The 21,365-nt window shown below is 38.0% G+C and overlaps 23 non-coding genes across 23 annotated transcripts; all 23 read left to right on the top strand.

Annotated features, from left to right (window-relative positions):
- The first annotated feature begins 160 nt into the window (after nt 1-160).
- On the top strand, nt 161-232 carry trnac-gca (transfer RNA cysteine (anticodon GCA)). Its single transcript has one exon. It is a non-coding gene; the product is annotated as a tRNA-Cys (tRNA).
- Nucleotides 233-1,467: 1,235 nt separating this feature from the next.
- On the top strand, nt 1,468-1,539 carry trnac-gca (transfer RNA cysteine (anticodon GCA)). Its single transcript has one exon. It is a non-coding gene; the product is annotated as a tRNA-Cys (tRNA).
- A 701-nt stretch (nt 1,540-2,240) lies between these two features.
- Nucleotides 2,241-2,312, top strand: trnac-gca (transfer RNA cysteine (anticodon GCA)). Its single transcript has one exon. It is a non-coding gene; the product is annotated as a tRNA-Cys (tRNA).
- A 702-nt stretch (nt 2,313-3,014) lies between these two features.
- On the top strand, nt 3,015-3,086 carry trnac-gca (transfer RNA cysteine (anticodon GCA)). The gene has a single exon. It is a non-coding gene; the product is annotated as a tRNA-Cys (tRNA).
- A 1,774-nt stretch (nt 3,087-4,860) lies between these two features.
- Nucleotides 4,861-4,932, top strand: trnac-gca (transfer RNA cysteine (anticodon GCA)). The gene has a single exon. It is a non-coding gene; the product is annotated as a tRNA-Cys (tRNA).
- Nucleotides 4,933-5,632: 700 nt separating this feature from the next.
- On the top strand, nt 5,633-5,704 carry trnac-gca (transfer RNA cysteine (anticodon GCA)). Its single transcript has one exon. It is a non-coding gene; the product is annotated as a tRNA-Cys (tRNA).
- Nucleotides 5,705-6,404: 700 nt separating this feature from the next.
- trnac-gca (transfer RNA cysteine (anticodon GCA)) lies at nt 6,405-6,476 on the top strand. Its single transcript has one exon. It is a non-coding gene; the product is annotated as a tRNA-Cys (tRNA).
- A 1,000-nt stretch (nt 6,477-7,476) lies between these two features.
- On the top strand, nt 7,477-7,548 carry trnac-gca (transfer RNA cysteine (anticodon GCA)). Its single transcript has one exon. It is a non-coding gene; the product is annotated as a tRNA-Cys (tRNA).
- A 2,601-nt stretch (nt 7,549-10,149) lies between these two features.
- trnac-gca (transfer RNA cysteine (anticodon GCA)) lies at nt 10,150-10,221 on the top strand. The gene has a single exon. It is a non-coding gene; the product is annotated as a tRNA-Cys (tRNA).
- A 421-nt stretch (nt 10,222-10,642) lies between these two features.
- trnac-gca (transfer RNA cysteine (anticodon GCA)) lies at nt 10,643-10,714 on the top strand. Its single transcript has one exon. It is a non-coding gene; the product is annotated as a tRNA-Cys (tRNA).
- A 935-nt stretch (nt 10,715-11,649) lies between these two features.
- Nucleotides 11,650-11,721, top strand: trnac-gca (transfer RNA cysteine (anticodon GCA)). Its single transcript has one exon. It is a non-coding gene; the product is annotated as a tRNA-Cys (tRNA).
- A 935-nt stretch (nt 11,722-12,656) lies between these two features.
- On the top strand, nt 12,657-12,728 carry trnac-gca (transfer RNA cysteine (anticodon GCA)). Its single transcript has one exon. It is a non-coding gene; the product is annotated as a tRNA-Cys (tRNA).
- Nucleotides 12,729-13,428: 700 nt separating this feature from the next.
- trnac-gca (transfer RNA cysteine (anticodon GCA)) lies at nt 13,429-13,500 on the top strand. Its single transcript has one exon. It is a non-coding gene; the product is annotated as a tRNA-Cys (tRNA).
- A 421-nt stretch (nt 13,501-13,921) lies between these two features.
- trnac-gca (transfer RNA cysteine (anticodon GCA)) lies at nt 13,922-13,993 on the top strand. The gene has a single exon. It is a non-coding gene; the product is annotated as a tRNA-Cys (tRNA).
- A 935-nt stretch (nt 13,994-14,928) lies between these two features.
- Nucleotides 14,929-15,000, top strand: trnac-gca (transfer RNA cysteine (anticodon GCA)). The gene has a single exon. It is a non-coding gene; the product is annotated as a tRNA-Cys (tRNA).
- Nucleotides 15,001-15,936: 936 nt separating this feature from the next.
- On the top strand, nt 15,937-16,008 carry trnac-gca (transfer RNA cysteine (anticodon GCA)). Its single transcript has one exon. It is a non-coding gene; the product is annotated as a tRNA-Cys (tRNA).
- Nucleotides 16,009-16,429: 421 nt separating this feature from the next.
- Nucleotides 16,430-16,501, top strand: trnac-gca (transfer RNA cysteine (anticodon GCA)). Its single transcript has one exon. It is a non-coding gene; the product is annotated as a tRNA-Cys (tRNA).
- Nucleotides 16,502-17,436: 935 nt separating this feature from the next.
- Nucleotides 17,437-17,508, top strand: trnac-gca (transfer RNA cysteine (anticodon GCA)). The gene has a single exon. It is a non-coding gene; the product is annotated as a tRNA-Cys (tRNA).
- A 421-nt stretch (nt 17,509-17,929) lies between these two features.
- On the top strand, nt 17,930-18,001 carry trnac-gca (transfer RNA cysteine (anticodon GCA)). Its single transcript has one exon. It is a non-coding gene; the product is annotated as a tRNA-Cys (tRNA).
- Nucleotides 18,002-18,936: 935 nt separating this feature from the next.
- On the top strand, nt 18,937-19,008 carry trnac-gca (transfer RNA cysteine (anticodon GCA)). The gene has a single exon. It is a non-coding gene; the product is annotated as a tRNA-Cys (tRNA).
- Nucleotides 19,009-19,429: 421 nt separating this feature from the next.
- On the top strand, nt 19,430-19,501 carry trnac-gca (transfer RNA cysteine (anticodon GCA)). Its single transcript has one exon. It is a non-coding gene; the product is annotated as a tRNA-Cys (tRNA).
- Nucleotides 19,502-20,436: 935 nt separating this feature from the next.
- On the top strand, nt 20,437-20,508 carry trnac-gca (transfer RNA cysteine (anticodon GCA)). Its single transcript has one exon. It is a non-coding gene; the product is annotated as a tRNA-Cys (tRNA).
- A 421-nt stretch (nt 20,509-20,929) lies between these two features.
- trnac-gca (transfer RNA cysteine (anticodon GCA)) lies at nt 20,930-21,001 on the top strand. Its single transcript has one exon. It is a non-coding gene; the product is annotated as a tRNA-Cys (tRNA).
- The last annotated feature ends 364 nt before the right edge of the window (nt 21,002-21,365 follow it).

Below are 21,365 nucleotides of genomic sequence, written 5' to 3'. Positions count from 1 at the left end.
GATAAATAGGTCTCAGATTGGAATATATTTGTCATCTTGAAATCAAATACTTTATGGGTATGTTTTCAGAGAGAGAGTGTTCTTCATTAGTTTTTGTTGATCTCCAGCTATAATGTCCCATATTAGACAATTTTTCCGCCGTTAGACAGTTTCTAGCAGAGGGGGTATAGCTCAGTGGTAGAGCATTTGACTGCAGATCAAGAGGTCCCAGGTTCAAATCCTGATGACCCCTTTAAATCAAGTGCTTTCAAAGAGTTGTTTGAGGGTCGAGGACTGTTTTTTCAAATATGTTACTCAGGGAAAATTGTCCCTTATTAGACAATTTCTCACGTTCAAATCCTGGCACCCCCTTGAAATCAAGTTTTTTCTAAGTGTATCTTGAGAGAGGGAGTGCTCCTTTTTTGGTTATGTTACTCAGTCTAAAATGTCCCTCATTCAATGTTTTTTCTCTGTCAGACAGTTCCTAACAGAGGTGGAAGTGCAATAGACTTCAGATCAATAGGTCTCAGATTGTAATTTTTTGTCAACTTGAAATCAAACACTTTATGGGTATGTTTAAAATCTCCCTTATTAGACAATTTCTCAGGATCAAATCCTGGCGCCCCCTTGAAATCAAGTACTTTCTCAGTGTATCTTGAGAGAGGGAGTGCTCTGCAAAAATGTCCCTCGTAAGATGGTTTTTCTCTGTCAGACAGTTCCTAACAGAGGTGGAAGTGCAATAGACTTCAGATCAATAGGTCTCAGATTGTAATTTTTTGTCAACTTGGAATCAAACACTTTAAGGGTACGTTTTCAAAGAGAGAGTTTTCTTCATTAGGTTATGTTGATCACAAGCTCAAATCTCCCTTATTAGACCATTTCTCAGGATCAAATCATGGCACCCCCTTGAAATCAAGTACTTTCTAAGTGTATCTTGAGAGAGGGAGTGCTCCTTTTTTGGTTATGTTACTCAGTCTAAAATGTCCCTCATTCAATGTTTTTTCTCTGTCAGACAGTTCCTAACAGAGGTGGAAGTGCAATAGACTTCAGATCAATAGGTCTCAGATTGTAATTTTTTGTCAACTTGAAAGCAAACACTTTATGGGTATGTTTTCAAAGAGAGAGTTTTCTTTATTAGGTTATGTTGATCACAAGCTAAAATCTCCCTTATTAGACAATTTCTCAGGATCAAATCCTGGCGCCTCCTTGAAATCAAGTACTTTCTCGGTGTTTCTTGAGAGAGGAAGTGCTCTGCTAAAATGTCCCTCATTAGATGGTTTTTCTCTGTCAGACAGTTCCTAACAGAGGTGGAAGTGCAACAGACTTCAGATCAATAGGTCTCAGATTGTAATATATTTGTCATCTTGAAATCAAATACTTTATGGGTATGTTTTCAGAGAGAGAGTGTTCTTCATTAGTTTTTGTTGATCTCCAGCTATAATGTCCCTTATTAGACAATTTTTCAGCCTTTAGACATTTTCTAGCAGAGGGGGTATAGCTCATTGGTAGAGCATTTGACTGCAGATCAAGAGGTCCCAGGTTCAAATCCTGATGCCCCCTTTAAATCAAGTGCTTTCAAATAGTATTTTGAGGGTAGAGGACTCTTTTTTTGAATATGTTACTCAGGGAAAATTGTCCCTTATTAAACAATTTCTCACTTTCAAATCCTAGCACCCCCTTGAAATCAAGTACTTTCTAAGTGTATCTTGAGAGAGGGAGTGCTCCTTTTTTGGTTATGTTACTCAGTCTAAAATGTCCCTCATTCAATTTTTTTTCTCTGTCAGACAGTTCCTAACAGAGGTGGAAGTGCAATAGACATCAGATCAATAGGTCTCAGATAGTAATTTTTTTGTCAACTTGAAATCAAACACTTTATGGGTACGTTTTCAAAGAGAGAGTTTTCTTTATTAGGTTATGTTGATCACAAGCTAAAATCTCCCTTATTAGACAATTTCTCAGGATCAAATCCTGGCGCCTCCTTGAAATCAAGTACTTTCTCTGTGTTTCTTGAGAGAGGGAGTGCTCTGCAAAAATGTCCCTCATTAGATGTTTTTTCTCAGTCAGACAGTTCCTAACAGAGGTGGAAGTGCAACAGACTTCAGATCAATAGGTCTCAGAATGTAATATATTTGTCATCTTGAAATCAAATACTTTATGGGTATGTTTTCAGAGAGAGAGTGTTCTTCATTAGTTTTTGTTGATCTCCAGCTATAATGTCCCTTATTAGACATTTTCTCCGCCTTCAGACAATTTCTAGCAGAGGGGGTATAGCTCAGTGGTAGAGCATTTGACTGCAGATCAAGAGGTCCCAGTTTCAATTCCTGATGCCCCCTTAAAATCAAGTGCTTTCTAAGAGTATTTTGAGGGTATAGGACTTTTTTTCAGAATATGTTACTCAGGCAAAATTGTCCCTTATTAGACAATTTCTCAAGTTCAAATCCTGTCACCCCCTTTAAATCAAGTACTTTCTAAGTGTATTTTGAGAGAGGGAGTGCTCCTTTTTTTGGTTATGTTACTCAGTCTAAAATGTCCCTCATTCAATGGTTTTTCTCTGTCAGACAGTTCCTATCAGAGGTGGAAGTGCAATAGACTTCAGATCAATAGGTCTCAGATAGTAATTTTTTTGTCAACTTGAAATCAAACACTTTATGGGTACGTTTTCAAAGAGAGAGTTTTCTTTATTAGGTTATGTTGATCACAAGCTAAAATCTCCCTTATTAGACAATTTCTCAGGATCAAATCCTGGCGCCCCCTTGAAATCAAGTACTTTCTCTGTGTTTCTTGAGAGAGGGAGTGCTCTGCAAAAATGTCCCTCATTAGATGTTTTTTCTCAGTCAGACAGTTCCTAACAGAGGTGGAAGTGCAACAGACTTCAGATCAATAGGTCTCAGATTGTAATATATTTGTCATCTTGAAATCAAATACTTTATGGGTATGTTTTCAGAGAGAGAGTGTTCTTCATTAGTTCTTGTTGATCTCCAGCTATAATGTCCCATATTAGACAATTTTTCCGCCTTTAGACAGTTTCTAGCAGAGGGTGTATAGCTCAGTGGTAGAGCAGTTGACTGCAGATCAAGAGGTCCCAGGTTCAAATCCTGGTGCCCCCTTTAAATCAAGTGCTTTCAAAGAGTATTTTGAGGGTAGAGGACTCTTTTTTTGAATATGTTACTCAGGGAAAATTGTCTCTTATTAGACAATTTCTCACGTTCAAATCCTGGCACCCCCTTGAAATCAAGTACTTTCTAAGTGTATCTTGAGAGAGGGAGTGCTCCTTTTTTGGTTATGTTACTCAGTCTAAAATGTCCCTCATTCAATGTTTTTTCTCTGTCAGACAGTTCCTAACAGAGGTGGAAGTGCAATAGACTTCAGATCAATAGGTCTCAGATTGTAATTTTTTTGTCAACTTGAAATCAAACACTTTATGGGTATGTTTTCAAAGAGAGAGTTTTCTTTATTAGGTTATGTTGATCACAAGCTAAAATCTCCCTTATTAGACAATTTCTCAGGATCAAATCCTGGCGCCCCCTTGAAATCAAGTACTTTCTCGGTGTTTCTTGAGAGAGGAAGTGCTCTGCAAAAATGTCCCTCATTAGATGGTTTTTCTCTGTCAGACAGTTCCTAATAGAGGTGGAAGTGCAACAGACTTCAGATCAATAGGTCTTAGATTGTAATATATTTGTCATCTTGAAATCAAATACTTTATGGGTATGTTTTCAGAGAGAGAGTGTTCTTCATTAGTTTTTGTTGATCTCCAGCTATAATGTCCCTTATTAGACATTTTCTCCGCCTTCAGACAGTTTCTAGCAGATGGGGTATAGCTCAGTGGTAGAGCATTTGACTGCAGATCAAGAGGTCCCAGTTTCAATTCCTCATGCCCCCTTAAAATCAAGTGCTTTCAAAGAGTATTTTGAGGGTATAGGACTTTTTTTCAGAATATGTTACTCAGGCAAAATTGTCCCTTATTAGACAATTTCTCAAGTTCAAATCCTGTCACCCCCTTTAAATCAAGTACTTTCTAAGTGTATTTTGAGAGAGGGAGTGCTCCTTTTTTTGGTTATGTTACTCAGTCTAAAATGTCCCTCATTCAATGGTTTTTCTCTGTCAGACAGTTCCTATCAGAGGTGGAAGTGCAATAGACTTCAGATCAATAGGTCTCAGATTTAAATTTTTTGTCAACTTGGAATCAAACACTTTAAGGGTACGTTTTCAAAGAGAGAGTTTTCTTCATTAGGTTATGTTGATCACAAGCTCAAATCTCCCTTATTAGACCATTTCTCAGGATCAAATCATGGCACCCCCTTGAAATCAAGTACTTTCTAAGTGTATCTTGAGAGAGGGAGTGCTCCTTTTTTGGTTATGTTACTCAGTCTAAAATGTCCCTCATTCAATGTTTTTTCTCTGTCAGACAGTTCCTAACAGAGGTGGAAGTGCAATAGACTTCAGATCAATAGGTCTCAGATTGTAATTTTTTGTCAACTTGAAAGCAAACACTTTATGGGTATGTTTTCAAAGAGAGAGTTTTCTTTATTAGGTTATGTTGATCACAAGCTAAAATCTCCCTTATTAGACAATTTCTCAGGATCAAATCCTGGCGCCTCCTTGAAATCAAGTACTTTCTCGGTGTTTCTTGAGAGAGGAAGTGCTCTGCTAAAATGTCCCTCATTAGATGGTTTTTCTCTGTCAGACAGTTCCTAACAGAGGTGGAAGTGCAACAGACTTCAGATCAATAGGTCTCAGATTGTAATATATTTGTCATCTTGAAATCAAATACTTTATGGGTATGTTTTCAGAGAGAGAGTGTTCTTCATTAGTTTTTGTTGATCTCCAGCTATAATGTCCCTTATTAGACAATTTTTCAGCCTTTAGACATTTTCTAGCAGAGGGGGTATAGCTCATTGGTAGAGCATTTGACTGCAGATCAAGAGGTCCCAGGTTCAAATCCTGATGCCCCCTTTAAATCAAGTGCTTTCAAATAGTATTTTGAGGGTAGAGGACTCTTTTTTTGAATATGTTACTCAGGGAAAATTGTCCCTTATTAGACAATTTCTCACGTTCAAATCCTGGCACCCCCTTGAAATCAAGTACTTTCTAAGTGTATCTTGAGAGAGGGAGTGCTCCTTTTTTGGTTATGTTACTCAGTCTAAAATGTCCCTCATTCAATGTTTTTCTCTGTCAGACAATTCCTAACAGAGGTGGAAGTGCAATAGACTTCAGATCAATAGGTCTCAGATTGTAATTTTTTTGTCAACTTGAAATCAAACACTTTATGGGTATGTTTTCAAAGAGAGAGTTTTCTTTATTAGGTTATGTTGATCACAAGCTAAAATCTCCCTTATTAGACAATTTCTCAGGATCAAATCCTGGCGCCCCCTTGAAATCAAGTACTTTCTCGGTGTTTCTTGAGAGAGGAAGTGCTCTGCAAAAATGTCCCTCATTAGATGGTTTTTCTCTGTCAGACAGTTCCTAACAGAGGTGGAAGTGCAACAGACTTCAGATCAATAGGTCTATGATTGTAATATATTTGTCATCTTGAAATCAAATACTTTCTGGGTATGTTTTCAGAGAGAGAGTGTTCTTCATTAGTTTTTGTTGATCTCCAGCTATAATGTCCCTTATTAGACAATTTTTCAGCCTTTAGACAGTTTCTAGCAGAGGGGGTATAGCTCAGTGGTAGAGCATTTGACTGCAGATCAAGAGGTCCCAGGTTCAAATCCTGATGCCCCCTTTAAATCAAGTGCTTTCAATGAGTATTTTGAGGGTAGAGGACTCATTTTTTGAATATGTTACTCAGGGAAAATTGTTCCTTATTAGACAATTTCTCACGTTCAAATCCTGGCACCCCCTTGAAATCAAGTACTTTCTAAGTGTATCTTGAGAGAGGGAGTGCTCCTTTTTTGGTTATGTTACTCAGTCTAAAATGTCCCTCATTCAATGTTTTTTCTCTGTCAGACAGTTCCTAACAGAGGTGGAAGTGCAATAGACTTCAGATCAATAGGTCTCAGATTGTAATTTTTTGTCAACTTGAAATCAAACACTTTATGGGTATGTTTTCAAAGAGAGAGTTTTCTTTATTAGGTTATGTTGATCACAAGCTAAAATCTCCCTTATTAGACAATTTCTCAGGATCAAATCCTGGCGCCCCCTTGAAATCAATTACTTTCTCGGTGTTTCTTGAGAGAGGAAGTGCTCTGCAAAAATGTCCCTCATTAGATGGTTTTTCTCTGTCAGACAGTTCCTAACAGAGGTGGAAGTGCAACAGACTTCAGATCAATAGGTCTCAGATTGTAATATATTTGTCATCTTGAAATCAAAAACTTTATGGGTATGTTTTCAGAGAGAGAGTGTTCTTCATTAGTTTTTGTTGATCTCCAGCTATAATGTCCCATATTAGACAATTTTTCAGCCTTTAGACAGTTTCTAGCAGAGGGGGTATAGCTCAGTGGTAGAGCATTTGACTGCAGATCAAGAGGTCCCAGTTTCAATTCCTGATGCCCCCTTAAAATCAAGTGCTTTCTAAGAGTATTTTGAGGGTATAGGACTATTTTTCAGAATATGTTACTCAGGCAAAATTGTCCCTTATTAGACAATTTCTCAAGTTCAAATCCTGTCACCCCCTTGAAATCAAGTACTTTCTAAGTGTATTTTGAGAGAGGGAGTGCTCCTTTTTTTGGTTATGTTACTCAGTCTAAAATGTCCCTCATTCAATGGTTTTTCTCTGTCAGACAGTTCCTATCAGAGGTGGAAGTGCAATAGACTTCAGATCAATAGGTCTCAGATTTAAAAAATTTTCAACTTGGAATCAAACACTTTAAGGGTACGTTTTCAAAGAGAGAGTTTTCTTCATAGGTTATGTTGATCACAAGCTCAAATCTCCCTTATTAGACCATTTCTCACGTTCAAATCCTGGCACCCCCTTGAAATCAAGTACTTTCTAAGTGTATCTTGAGAGAGGGAGTGCTCCTTTTTTGGTTATGTTACTCAGTCTAAAATGTCCCTCATTCAATGTTTTTTCTCTGTCAGACAGTTCCTAACAGAGGTGGAAGTGCAATAGACTTCAGATCAATAGGTCTCAGATTGTAATTTTTTTGTCAACTTGAAATCAAACACTTTATGGGTATGTTTTCAAAGAGAGAGTATTCTTTATTAGGTTATGTTGATCACAAGCTAAAATCTCCCTTATTAGACAATTTCTCAGGATCAAATCCTGGCGCCCCCTTGAAATCAAGTACTTTCTCGGTGTTTCTTGAGAGAGGGAGTGCTCTGCAAAAATGTCCCTCATTAGATGGTTTTTCTCTGTCAGACAGTTCCTAATAGAGGTGGAAGTGCAACAGACTTCAGATCAATAGGTCTCAGATTGTAATATATTTGTCATCTTGAAATCAAAAACTTTATGGGTATGTTTTCAGAGAGAGAGTGTTCTTCATTAGTTTTTGTTGATCTCCAGCTATAATGTCCCTTATTAGACAATTTTCCAGCCTTTAGACAGTTTCTAGCAGAGGGGGTATAGCTCAGTTGTAGAGCACTTGACTGCAGATCAAGAGGTCCCGGGTTCAAATCCTGATGCCCCCTTTAAATCAAGTGCATTCAAAGAGTATTTTGAGGGTCGAGGACTCTTTTTTTGAATATGTTACTCAGGGAAAATTGTCCCTTATTAGACAATTTCTCACGTTCAAATCCTGGCACCCCCTTTAAATCAAGTACTTTCTAAGTGTATTTTGAGGGTAGAGGACTCTTTTTTTGAATATGTTACTCAGGGAAAATTGTCCCTTATTAGACAATTTCTCACGTTCAAATCCTGGCACCCCCTTGAAATCAAGTACTTTCTAAGTGTATCTTGAGAGAGGGAGTGCTCCTTTTTTGGTTATGTTACTCAGTCTAAAATGTCCCTCATTCAATGTTTTTTCTCTGTCAGACAGTTCCTAACAGAGGTGGAAGTGCAATAGACTTCAGATCAATAGGTCTCAGATTGTAATTTTTTGTCAACTTGAAATCAAACACTTTATGGGTATGTTTTCAAAGAGACAGTTTTCTTTATTAGGTTATGTTGATCACAAGCTAAAATCTCCCTTATTAGACAATTTCTCAGGATCAAATCCTGGCGCCCCCTTGAAATCAAGTACTTTCTCTGTGTTTCTTGAGAGAGGGAGTGCTCTGCAAAAATGTCCCTCATTAGATGTTTTTTCTCTGTCAGACAGTTCCTAACAGAGGTGGAAGTGCAACAGACTTCAGGTCAATAGGTCTCAGATTGTAATATATTTGTCATCTTGAAATCAAATACTTTATGGGTATGTTTTCAGAGAGAGAGTGTTCTTCATTAGTTTTTGTTGATCTCCAGCTATAATGTCCCTTATTTGACAATTTTTCCACCTTTAGACAGTTTCTAGCAGAGGGGGTATAGCTCAGCTGTAGAGCATTTGACTGCAGATCAAGAGGTCCCAGTTTCAATTCCTGATGCCCCCTTAAAATCAAGGGCTTTCTAAGAGTATTTTGAGGGTATAGGACTTTTTTTCAGAATATGTTACTCAGGCAAAATTGTCCCTTATTAGACAATTTCTCAAGTTCAAATCCTGTCACCCCCTTTAAATCAAGTACTTTCTAAGTGTATTTTGAGGGTAGAGGACTCTTTTTTTGAATATGTTACTCAGGGAAAATTGTCCCTTATTAGACAATTTCTCACGTTCAAATCCTGGCACCCCCTTGAAATCAAGTACTTTCTAAGTGTATCTTGAGAGAGGGAGTGCTCCTTTTTTGGTTATGTTACTCAGTCTAAAATGTCCCTCATTCAATGTTTTTTCTCTGTCAGACAGTTCCTAACAGAGGTGGAAGTGCAATAGACTTCAGATCAATAGGTCTCAGATTGTAATTTTTTGTCAACTTGAAATCAAACACTTTATGGGTATGTTTTCAAAGAGACAGTTTTCTTTATTAGGTTATGTTGATCACAAGCTAAAATCTCCCTTATTAGACAATTTCTCAGGATCAAATCCTGGCGCCCCCTTGAAATCAAGTACTTTCTCTGTGTTTCTTGAGAGAGGGAGTGCTCTGCAAAAATGTCCCTCATTAGATGTTTTTTCTCTGTCAGACAGTTCCTAACAGAGGTGGAAGTGCAACAGACTTCAGGTCAATAGGTCTCAGATTGTAATATATTTGTCATCTTGAAATCAAATACTTTATGGGTATGTTTTCAGAGAGAGAGTGTTCTTCATTAGTTTTTGTTGATCTCCAGCTATAATGTCCCTTATTTGACAATTTTTCCACCTTTAGACAGTTTCTAGCAGAGGGGGTATAGCTCAGCTGTAGAGCATTTGACTGCAGATCAAGAGGTCCCAGTTTCAATTCCTGATGCCCCCTTAAAATCAAGGGCTTTCTAAGAGTATTTTGAGGGTATAGGACTTTTTTTCAGAATATGTTACTCAGGCAAAATTGTCCCTTATTAGACAATTTCTCAAGTTCAAATCCTGTCACCCCCTTTAAATCAAGTACTTTCTAAGTGTATTTTGAGGGTAGAGGACTCTTTTTTTGAATATGTTACTCAGGGAAAATTGTCCCTTATTAGACAATTTCTCACGTTCAAATCCTGGCACCCCCTTGAAATCAAGTACTTTCTAAGTGTATCTTGAGAGAGGGAGTGCTCCTTTTTTGGTTATGTTACTCAGTCTAAAATGTCCCTCATTCAATGTTTTTTCTCTGTCAGACAGTTCCTAACAGAGGTGGAAGTGCAATAGACTTCAGATCAATAGGTCTCAGATTGTAATTTTTTGTCAACTTGAAATCAAACACTTTATGGGTATGTTTTCAAAGAGACAGTTTTCTTTATTAGGTTATGTTGATCACAAGCTAAAATCTCCCTTATTAGACAATTTCTCAGGATCAAATCCTGGCGCCTCCTTGAAATCAAGTACTTTCTCTGTGTTTCTTGAGAGAGGAAGTGCTCTGCTAAAATGTCCCTCATTAGATGGTTTTTCTCTGTCAGACAGTTCCTAACAGAGGTGGAAGTGCAACAGACTTCAGATCAATAGGTCTCAGATTGTAATATATTTGTCATCTTGAAATCAAATACTTTATGGGTATGTTTTCAGAGAGAGAGTGTTCTTCATTAGTTTTTGTTGATCTCCAGCTATAATGTCCCTTATTAGACAATTTTTCAGCCTTTAGACAGTTTCCAGCAGAGCGGGTATAGCTCAGTGGTAGAGCATTTGACTGCAGATCAAGAGGTCCCAGGTTCAAATCCTGATGCCCCCTTTAAATCAAGTGTTTTCAAAGAGTATTTTGAGGGTAGAGGACTCTTTTTTTGAATATGTTACTCAGGGAAAATGGTCCCTTATTAGACAATTTCTCACGTTCAAATCCTGGCACCCCCTTGAAATCAAGTACTTTCTAAGTGTATCTTGAGAGAGGGAGTGCTCCTTTTTTGGTTATGTTACTCAGTCTAAAATGTCCCTCATTCAATGTTTTTTCTCTGTCAGACAGTTCCTAACAGAGGTGGAAGTGCAACAGACTTCAGATAAATAGGTCTCAGATTGTAATATATTTGTCATCTTGAAATCAAATACTTTATGGGTATGTTTTCAGAGAGAGAGTGTTCTTCATTAGTTTTTGTTGATCTCCAGCTATAATGTCCCATATTAGACAATTTTTCCGCCTTTAGACAGTTTCTAGCAGAGGGGGTATAGCTCAGTGGTAGAGCATTTGACTGCAGATCAAGAGGTCCCAGGTTCAAATCCTGATGCCCCCTTTAAATCAAGTGCTTTCAAAGAGTTGTTTGAGGGTCGAGGACTGTTTTTTCAAATATGTTACTCAGGGAAAATTGTCCCTTATTAGACAATTTCTCACGTTCAAATCCTGGCACCCCCTTGAAATCAAGTTCTTTCTAAGTGTATATTGAGAGAGGGAGTGCTCCTTTTTTGGTTATGTTACTCAGTCTAAAATGTCCCTCATTCAATGTTTTTTCTCTGTCAGACAGTTCCTAACAGAGGTGGAAGTGCAATAGACTTCAGATCAATAGGTCTCAGATTGTAATTTTTTGTCAACTTGAAATCAAACACTTTATGGGTATGTTTAAAATCTCCCTTATTAGACAATTTCTCAGGATCAAATCCTGGCGCCCCCTTGAAATCAAGTACTTTCTCAGTGTATCTTGAGAGAGGGAGTGCTCTGCAAAAATGTCCCTCGTAAGATGGTTTTTCTCTGTCAGACAGTTCCTAACAGAGGTGGAAGTGCAATAGACTTCAGATCAATAGTTCTCAGATTGTAATTTTTTGTCAACTTGGAATCAAACACTTTATGGGTACGTTTTCAAAGAGAGAGTTTTCTTCATTAGGTTATGTTGATCACAAGCTAAAATCTCCCTTATTAGACCATTTCTCAGGATCAAATCCTGGCACCCCCTTGAAATCAAGTACTTTCTAAGTGTATCTTGAGAGAGGGAGTGCTCTGCAAAAATGTCCCTCATTAGATGGTTTTTCTCTGTCAGACAGTTCCTAACAGAGGTGGAAGTGCAACAGACTTCAGATAAATAGGTCTCAGATTGTAATATATTTGTCATCTTGAAATCAAATACTTTATGGGTATGTTTTCAGAGAGAGAGTGTTCTTCATTAGTTTTTGTTGATCTCCAGCTATAATGTCCCATATTAGACAATTTTTCCGCCTTTAGACAGTTTCTAGCAGAGGGGGTATAGCTCAGTGGTAGAGCATTTGACTGCAGATCAAGAGGTCCCAGGTTCAAATCCTGATGCCCCCTTTAAATCAAGTGCTTTCAAAGAGTTGTTTGAGGGTCGAGGACTGTTTTTTCAAATATGTTACTCAGGGAAAATTGTCCCTTATTAGACAATTTCTCACGTTCAAATCCTGGCACCCCCTTGAAATCAAGTTCTTTCTAAGTGTATATTGAGAGAGGGAGTGCTCCTTTTTTGGTTATGTTACTCAGTCTAAAATGTCCCTCATTCAATGTTTTTTCTCTGTCAGACAGTTCCTAACAGAGGTGGAAGTGCAATAGACTTCAGATCAATAGGTCTCAGATTGTAATTTTTTGTCAACTTGAAATCAAACACTTTATGGGTATGTTTAAAATCTCCCTTATTAGACAATTTCTCAGGATCAAATCCTGGCGCCCCCTTGAAATCAAGTACTTTCTCAGTGTATCTTGAGAGAGGGAGTGCTCTGCAAAAATGTCCCTCGTAAGATGGTTTTTCTCTGTCAGACAGTTCCTAACAGAGGTGGAAGTGCAATAGACTTCAGATCAATAGTTCTCAGATTGTAATTTTTTGTCAACTTGGAATCAAACACTTTATGGGTACGTTTTCAAAGAGAGAGTTTTCTTCATTAGGTTATGTTGATCACAAGCTAAAATCTCCCTTATTAGACCATTTCTCAGGATCAAATCCTGGCACCCCCTTGAAATCAAGTACTTTCTAAGTGTATCTTGAGAGAGGGAGTGCTCTGCAAAAATGTCCCTCATTAGATGGTTTTTCTCTGTCAGACAGTTCCTAACAGAGGTGGAAGTGCAACAGACTTCAGATAAATAGGTCTCAGATTGTAATATATTTGTCATCTTGAAATCAAATACTAAATGGGTATGTTTTCAGAGAGAGAGTGTTCTTCATTAGTTTTTGTTGATCTCCAGCTATAATGTCCCATATTAGACAATTTTTCCGCCTTTAGACAGTTTCTAGCAGAGGGGGCATAGCTCAGTGGTAGAGCATTTGACTGCAGATCAAGAGGTCCCAGGTTCAAATCCTGATGCCCCCTTTAAATCAAGTGCTTTCAAAGAGTTGTTTGAGGGTCGAGGACTGTTTTTTCAAATATGTTACTCAGGGAAAATTGTCCCTTATTAGACAATTTCTCACGTTCAAATCCTGGCACCCCCTTGAAATCAAGTACTTTCTAAGTGTATCTTGAGAGAGGGAGTGCTCCTTTTTTGGTTATGTTACTCAGTCTAAAATGTCCCTCATTCAATGTTTTTTCTCTGTCAGACAGTTCCTAACAGAGGTGGAAGTGCAATAGACTTCAGATCAATAGGTCTCAGATTGTAATTTTTTGTCAACTTGAAATCAAACACTTTATGGGTATGTTTTCAAAGAGACAGTTTTCTTTATTAGGTTATGTTGATCACAAGCTAAAATCTCCCTTATTAGACAATTTCTCAGGATCAAATCCTGGCGCCTCCTTGAAATCAAGTACTTTCTCTGTGTTTCTTGAGAGAGGAAGTGCTCTGCTAAAATGTCCCTCATTAGATGGTTTTTCTCTGTCAGACAGTTCCTAACAGAGGTGGAAGTGCAACAGACTTCAGATCAATAGGTCTCAGATTGTAATATATTTGTCATCTTGAAATCAAATACTTTATGGGTATGTTTTCAGAGAGAGAGTGTTCTTCATTAGTTTTTGTTGATCTCCAGCTATAATGTCCCTTATTAGACAATTTTTCAGCCTTTAGACAGTTTCTAGCAGAGGGGGTATAGCTCAGTGGTAGAGCATTTGACTGCAGATCAAGAGGTCCCAGGTTCAAATCCTGATGCCCCCTTTAAATCAAGTGTTTTCAAAGAGTATTTTGAGGGTAGAGGACTCTTTTTTTGAATATGTTACTCAGGGAAAATGGTCCCTTATTAGACAATTTCTCACGTTCAAATCCTGGCACCCCCTTGAAATCAAGTACTTTCTAAGTGTATCTTGAGAGAGGGAGTGCTCCTTTTTTGGTTATGTTACTCAGTCTAAAATGTCCCTCATTCAATGTTTTTTCTCTGTCAGACAGTTCCTAACAGAGGTGGAAGTGCAACAGACTTCAGATAAATAGGTCTCAGATTGTAATATATTTGTCATCTTGAAATCAAATACTTTATGGGTATGTTTTCAGAGAGAGAGTGTTCTTCATTAGTTTTTGTTGATCTCCAGCTATAATGTCCCATATTAGACAATTTTTCCGCCTTTAGACAGTTTCTAGCAGAGGGGGTATAGCTCAGTGGTAGAGCATTTGACTGCAGATCAAGAGGTCCCAGGTTCAAATCCTGATGCCCCCTTTAAATCAAGTGCTTTCAAAGAGTTGTTTGAGGGTCGAGGACTGTTTTTTCAAATATGTTACTCAGGGAAAATTGTCCCTTATTAGACAATTTCTCACGTTCAAATCCTGGCACCCCCTTGAAATCAAGTTCTTTCTAAGTGTATATTGAGAGAGGGAGTGCTCCTTTTTTGGTTATGTTACTCAGTCTAAAATGTCCCTCATTCAATGTTTTTTCTCTGTCAGACAGTTCCTAACAGAGGTGGAAGTGCAATAGACTTCAGATCAATAGGTCTCAGATTGTAATTTTTTGTCAACTTGAAATCAAACACTTTATGGGTATGTTTAAAATCTCCCTTATTAGACAATTTCTCAGGATCAAATCCTGGCGCCCCCTTGAAATCAAGTACTTTCTCAGTGTATCTTGAGAGAGGGAGTGCTCTGCAAAAATGTCCCTCGTAAGATGGTTTTTCTCTGTCAGACAGTTCCTAACAGAGGTGGAAGTGCAATAGACTTCAGATCAATAGTTCTCAGATTGTAATTTTTTGTCAACTTGGAATCAAACACTTTATGGGTACGTTTTCAAAGAGAGAGTTTTCTTCATTAGGTTATGTTGATCACAAGCTAAAATCTCCCTTATTAGACCATTTCTCAGGATCAAATCCTGGCACCCCCTTGAAATCAAGTACTTTCTAAGTGTATCTTGAGAGAGGGAGTGCTCTGCAAAAATGTCCCTCATTAGATGGTTTTTCTCTGTCAGACAGTTCCTAACAGAGGTGGAAGTGCAACAGACTTCAGATAAATAGGTCTCAGATTGTAATATATTTGTCATCTTGAAATCAAATACTTTATGGGTATGTTTTCAGAGAGAGAGTGTTCTTCATTAGTTTTTGTTGATCTCCAGCTATAATGTCCCATATTAGACAATTTTTCCGCCTTTAGACAGTTTCTAGCAGAGGGGGCATAGCTCAGTGGTAGAGCATTTGACTGCAGATCAAGAGGTCCCAGGTTCAAATCCTGATGCCCCCTTTAAATCAAGTGCTTTCAAAGAGTTGTTTGAGGGTCGAGGACTGTTTTTTCAAATATGTTACTCAGGGAAAATTGTCCCTTATTAGACAATTTCTCACGTTCAAATCCTGGCACCCCCTTGAAATCAAGTTCTTTCTAAGTGTATCTTGAGAGAGGTAGTGCTCCTTTTTTGGTTATGTTACTCAGTCTAAAATGTCCCTCATTCAATGTTTTTTCTCTGTCAGACAGTTCCTAACAGAGGTGGAAGTGCAATAGACTTCAGATCAATAGGTCTCAGATTGTAATTTTTTGTCAACTTGAAATCAAACACTTTATGGGTATGTTTAAAATCTCCCTTATTAGACAATTTCTCAGGATCAAATCCTGGCGCCCCCTTGAAATCAAGTACTTTCTCAGTGTATCTTGAGAGAGGGAGTGCTCAGTCTAAAATGTCCCTCATTCAATGTTTTTTCTCTGTCAGACAGTTCCTAACAGAGGTGGAAGTGCAATAGACTTCAGATCAATAGGTCTCAGATTGTAATTTTTTGTCAACTTGAAATCAAACACTTTATGGGTATGTTTTCAAAGAGACAGTTTTCTTTATTAGGTTATGTTGATCACAAGCTAAAATCTCCCTTATTAGACAATTTCTCAGGATCAAATCCTGGCGCCTCCTTGAAATCAAGTACTTTCTCGGTGTTTCTTGAGAGAGGAAGTGCTCTGCTAAAATGTCCCTCATTAGATGGTTTTTCTCTGTCAGACAGTTCCTAACAGAGGTGGAAGTGCAACAGACTTCAGATCAATAGGTCTCAGATTGTAATATATTTGTCATCTTGAAATCAAATACTTTATGGGTATGTTTTCAGAGAGAGAGTGTTCTTCATTAGTTTTTGTTGATCTCCAGCTATAATGTCCCTTATTAGACAATTTTTCAGCCTTTAGACAGTTTCCAGCAGAGGGGGTATAGCTCAGTGGTAGAGCATTTGACTGCAGATCAAGAGGTCCCAGGTTCAAATCCTGATGCCCCCTTTAAATCAAGTGTTTTCAAAGAGTATTTTGAGGGTAGAGGACTCTTTTTTTGAATATGTTACTCAGGGAAAATGGTCCCTTATTAGACAATTTCTCACGTTCAAATCCTGGCACCCCCTTGAAATCAAGTACTTTCTAAGTGTATCTTGAGAGAGGGAGTGCTCCTTTTTTGGTTATGTTACTCAGTCTAAAATGTCCCTCATTCAATGTTTTTTCTCTGTCAGACAGTTCCTAACAGAGGTGGAAGTGCAACAGACTTCAGATAAATAGGTCTCAGATTGTAATATATTTGTCATCTTGAAATCAAATACTTTATGGGTATGTTTTCAGAGAGAGAGTGTTCTTCATTAGTTTTTGTTGATCTCCAGCTATAATGTCCCATATTAGACAATTTTTCCGCCTTTAGACAATTTCTAGCAGAGGGGGTATAGCTCAGTGGTAGAGCATTTGACTGCAGATCAAGAGGTCCCAGGTTCAAGTCCTGATGCCCCCTTTAAATCAAGTGCTTTCAAAGAGTTGTTTGAGGGTCGAGGACTGTTTTTTCAAATATGTTACTCAGGGAAAATTGTACCTTATTAGACAATTTCTCACGTTCAAATCCTGGCACCCCCTTGAAATCAAGTTCTTTCTAAGTGTATCTTGAGAGAGGGAGTGCTCCTTTTTTGGTTATGTTACTCAGTCTAAAATGTCCCTCATTCAATGTTTTTTCTCTGTCAGACAGTTCCTAACAGAGGTGGAAGTGCAATAGACTTCAGATCAATAGGTCTCAGATTGTAATTTTTTGTCAACTTGAAATCAAACACTTTATGGGTATGTTTAAAATCTCCCTTATTAGACAATTTCTCAGGATCAAATCCTGGCGCCCCCTTGAAATCAAGTACTTTCTCAGTGTATCTTGAGAGAGGGAGTGCTCTGCAAAAATGTCCCTCGTAAGATGGTTTTTCTCTGTCAGACAGTTCCTAACAGAGGTGGAAGTGCAATAGACTTCAGATCAATAGTTCTCAGATTGTAATTTTTTGTCAACTTGGAATCAAACACTTTATGGGTACGTTTTCAAAGAGAGAGTTTTCTTCATTAGGTTATGTTGATCACAAGCTAAAATCTCCCTTATTAGACCATTTCTCAGGATCAAATCCTGGCACCCCCTTGAAATCAAGTACTTTCTAAGTGTATCTTGAGAGAGGGAGTGCTCTGCAAAAATGTCCCTCATTAGATGGTTTTTCTCTGTCAGACAGTTCCTAACAGAGGTGGAAGTGCAACAGACTTCAGATAAATAGGTCTCAGATTGTAATATATTTGTCATCTTGAAATCAAATACTTTATGGGTATGTTTTCAGAGAGAGAGTGTTCTTCATTAGTTTTTGTTGATCTCCAGCTATAATGTCCCATATTAGACAATTTTTCCGCCTTTAGACAGTTTCTAGCAGAGGGGGCATAGCTCAGTGGTAGAGCATTTGACTGCAGATCAAGAGGTCCCAGGTTCAAATCCTGATGCCCCCTTTAAATCAAGTGCTTTCAAAGAGTTGTTTGAGGGTCGAGGACTGTTTTTTCAAATATGTTACTCAGGGAAAATTGACCCTTATTAGACAATTTCTCACGTTCAAATCCTGGCACCCCCTTGAAATCAAGTTCTTTCTAAGTGTATCTTGAGAGAGGTAGTGCTCCTTTTTTGGTTATGTTACTCAGTCTAAAATGTCCCTCATTCAATGTTTTTTCTCTGTCAGACAGTTCCTAACAGAGGTGGAAGTGCAACAGACTTCAGATAAATAGGTCTCAGATTGTAATATATTTGTCATCTTGAAATCAAATACTTTATGGGTATGTTTTCAGAGAGAGAGTGTTCTTCATTAGTTTTTGTTGATCTCCAGCTATAATGTCCCATATTAGACAATTTTTCCGCCTTTAGACAATTTCTAGCAGAGGGGGTATAGCTCAGTGGTAGAGCATTTGACTGCAGATCAAGAGGTCCCAGGTTCAAGTCCTGATGCCCCCTTTAAATCAAGTGCTTTCAAAGAGTTGTTTGAGGGTCGAGGACTGTTTTTTCAAATATGTTACTCAGGGAAAATTGTACCTTATTAGACAATTTCTCACGTTCAAATCCTGGCACCCCCTTGAAATCAAGTTCTTTCTAAGTGTATCTTGAGAGAGGGAGTGCTCCTTTTTTGGTTATGTTACTCAGTCTAAAATGTCCCTCATTCAATGTTTTTTCTCTGTCAGACAGTTCCTAACAGAGGTGGAAGTGCAATAGACTTCAGATCAATAGGTCTCAGATTGTAATTTTTTGTCAACTTGAAATCAAACACTTTATGGGTATGTTTAAAATCTCCCTTATTAGACAATTTCTCAGGATCAAATCCTGGCGCCCCCTTGAAATCAAGTACTTTCTCAGTGTATCTTGAGAGAGGGAGTGCTCTGCAAAAATGTCCCTCGTAAGATGGTTTTTCTCTGTCAGACAGTTCCTAACAGAGGTGGAAGTGCAATAGACTTCAGATCAATAGTTCTCAGATTGTAATTTTTTGTCAACTTGGAATCAAACACTTTATGGGTACGTTTTCAAAGAGAGAGTTTTCTTCATTAGGTTATGTTGATCACAAGCTAAAATCTCCCTTATTAGACCATTTCTCAGGATCAAATCCTGGCACCCCCTTGAAATCAAGTACTTTCTAAGTGTATCTTGAGAGAGGGAGTGCTCTGCAAAAATGTCCCTCATTAGATGGTTTTTCTCTGTCAGACAGTTCCTAACAGAGGTGGAAGTGCAACAGACTTCAGATAAATAGGTCTCAGATTGTAATATATTTGTCATCTTGAAATCAAATACTTTATGGGTATGTTTTCAGAGAGAGAGTGTTCTTCATTAGTTTTTGTTGATCTCCAGCTATAATGTCCCATATTAGACAATTTTTCCGCCTTTAGACAGTTTCTAGCAGAGGGGGCATAGCTCAGTGGTAGAGCATTTGACTGCAGATCAAGAGGTCCCAGGTTCAAATCCTGATGCCCCCTTTAAATCAAGTGCTTTCAAAGAGTTGTTTGAGGGTCGAGGACTGTTTTTTCAAATATGTTACTCAGGGAAAATTGTCCCTTATTAGACAATTTCTCACGTTCAAATCCTGGCACCCCCTTGAAATCAAGTTCTTTCTAAGTGTATCTTGAGAGAGGTAGTGCTCCTTTTTTGGTTATGTTACTCAGTCTAAAATGTCCCTCATTCAATGTTTTTTCTCTGTCAGACAGTTCCTAACAGAGGTGGAAGTGCAACAGACTTCAGATAAATAGGTCTCAGATTGTAATATATTTGTCATCTTGAAATCAAATACTTTATGGGTATGTTTTCAGAGAGAGAGTGTTCTTCATTAGTTTTTGTTGATCTCCAGCTATAATGTCCCATATTAGACAATTTTTCCGCCTTTAGACAGTTTCTAGCAGAGGGGGTATAGCTCAGTGGTAGAGCATTTGACTGCAGATCAAGAGGTCCCAGGTTCAAATCCTGATGCCCCCTTTAAATCAAGTGCTTTCAAAGAGTTGTTTGAGGGTCGAGGACTGTTTTTTCAAATATGTTACTCAGGGAAAATTGTCCCTTATTAGACAATTTCTCACGTTCAAATCCTGGCACCCCCTTGAAATCAAGTTCTTTCTAAGTGTATATTGAGAGAGGGAGTGCTCCTTTTTTGGTTATGTTACTCAGTCTAAAATGTCCCTCATTCAATGTTTTTTCTCTGTCAGACAGTTCCTAACAGAGGTGGAAGTGCAATAGACTTCAGATCAATAGGTCTCAGATTGTAATTTTTTGTCAACTTGAAATCAAACACTTTATGGGTATGTTTAAAATCTCCCTTATTAGACAATTTCTCAGGATCAAATCCTGGCGCCCCCTTGAAATCAAGTACTTTCTCAGTGTATCTTGAGAGAGGGAGTGCTCTGCAAAAATGTCCCTCGTAAGATGGTTTTTCTCTGTCAGACAGTTCCTAACAGAGGTGGAAGTGCAATAGACTTCAGATCAATAGTTCTCAGATTGTAATTTTTTGTCAACTTGGAATCAAACACTTTATGGGTACGTTTTCAAAGAGAGAGTTTTCTTCATTAGGTTATGTTGATCACAAGCTAAAATCTCCCTTATTAGACAATTTCTCAGGATCAAATCCTGGCGCCTCCTTGAAATCAAGTACTTTCTCGGTGTTTCTTGAGAGAGGAAGTGCTCTGCTAAAATGTCCCTCATTAGATGGTTTTTCTCTGTCAGACAGTTCCTAACAGAGGTGGAAGTGCAACAGACTTCAGATCAATAGGTCTCAGATTGTAATATATTTGTCATCTTGAAATCAAATACTTTATGGGTATGTTTTCAGAGAGAGAGTGTTCTTCATTAGTTTTTGTTGATCTCCAGCTATAATGTCCCTTATTAGACAATTTTTCAGCCTTTAGACAGTTTCCAGCAGAGGGGGTATAGCTCAGTGGTAGAGCATTTGACTGCAGATCAAGAGGTCCCAGGTTCAAATCCTGATGCCCCCTTTAAATCAAGTGTTTTCAAAGAGTATTTTGAGGGTAGAGGACTCTTTTTTTGAATATGTTACTCAGGGAAAATGGTCCCTTATTAGACAATTTCTCACGTTCAAATCCTGGCACCCCCTTGAAATCAAGTACTTTCTAAGTGTATCTTGAGAGAGGGAGTGCTCCTTTTTTGGTTATGTTACTCAGTCTAAAATGTCCCTCATTCAATGTTTTTTCTCTGTCAGACAGTTCCTAACAGAGGTGGAAGTGCAACAGACTTCAGATAAATAGGTCTCAGATTGTAATATATTTGTCATCTTGAAATCAAATACTTTATGGGTATGTTTTCAGAGAGAGAGTGTTCTTCATTAGTTTTTGTTGATCTCCAGCTATAATGTCCCATATTAGACAATTTTTCCGCCTTTAGACAGTTTCTAGCAGAGGGGGTATAGCTCAGTGTTAGAGCATTTGACTGCAGATCAAGAGGTCCCAGGTTCAAATCCTGATGCCCCCTTTAAATCAAGTGCTTTCAAAGAGTTGTTTGAGGGTCGAGGACTGTTTTTTCAAATATGTTACTCAGGGAAAATTGTCCCTTATTAGACAATTTCTCACGTTCAAATCCTGGCACCCCCTTGAAATCAAGTTCTTTCTAAGTGTATATTGAGAGAGGGAGTGCTCCTTTTTTGGTTATGTTACTCAGTCTAAAATGTCCCTCATTCAATGTTTTTTCTCTGTCAGACAGTTCCTAACAGAGGTGGAAGTGCAATAGACTTCAGATCAATAGGTCTCAGATTGTATTTTTTTTGTCAACTTGAAATCAAACACTTTATGGGTATGTTTTCAAAGAGAGAGTTTTCTTTATTAGGTTATGTTGATCA

This window comes from Oncorhynchus clarkii, chromosome 31 (assembly GCF_045791955.1).
Source record: "Oncorhynchus clarkii lewisi isolate Uvic-CL-2024 chromosome 31, UVic_Ocla_1.0, whole genome shotgun sequence".
NCBI lineage: Eukaryota > Metazoa > Chordata > Actinopteri > Salmoniformes > Salmonidae > Oncorhynchus > Oncorhynchus clarkii.
The sequence above is the reverse complement of the archived record's forward strand: the minus strand, read 5'-3'. Positions and strand labels throughout refer to the sequence as shown.